This window comes from Eimeria mitis, genomic scaffold, assembly GCF_000499745.2.
Source record: "Eimeria mitis Houghton genomic scaffold, Emh_scaff865, whole genome shotgun sequence".
In the NCBI taxonomy this organism is placed as follows: domain Eukaryota; phylum Apicomplexa; class Conoidasida; order Eucoccidiorida; family Eimeriidae; genus Eimeria; species Eimeria mitis.
Window position 1 is genome coordinate 8,484 of NW_013576369.1, and position 464 is coordinate 8,947.

The 464-nt window shown below is 24.6% G+C and overlaps 1 protein-coding gene across 1 annotated transcript in view; it reads left to right on the top strand.

Annotated features, from left to right (window-relative positions):
• Positions 1–464, top strand: part of EMH_0024060 (uncharacterized protein) — a gene marked incomplete at both ends in the record, with an annotated part of 2,851 nt that overhangs the window by 2,044 nt on the left and 343 nt on the right. The window lies entirely within an intron of this gene.

Genomic DNA, 464 nt, shown 5'->3' on the forward strand with positions numbered 1-464 from the left:
TTATTTTTTTGTCTTCTGTTTGTCTCCTTTTTGTTTGTTTTTTTCTTTTTTTTGTCTCCTTTTTACAATGGTACTGTTTTTTATTTTTTTTTGTCTCCTTTTTGTTTTTTTTTGTCTCCTTCTTGTTTTTTTTTGTTTTTCTTTCTTTTTTATTTTTCTCTCCTTTTTGTTTTTTTTATTTTTTTGTCTCCTTTTTGTTTTTTTTTCTTTTTTCTCCTTTTTGTCTCCTTTTCTGTGTCCTCTTGTCTCCTTTCTTTCTGTCTGGTGTTTGTCTCCTTTTTGTCTCCTTTTATCTTTTTTTCTCTATCTCTTTTTATTTCATTTTTGTCTCCTTTTTGTCTCCTTTTCTGTCTCCTTTCTATTTACTTTTGTTTGTCTCCTCTTTTATCTCCTTCTGTCTCTTTTCTCTTTCTTTTTTTTTTTTTTTTTTTTTTTTTTTTTTTTTTTTTTTTTTTTTTTTTTTT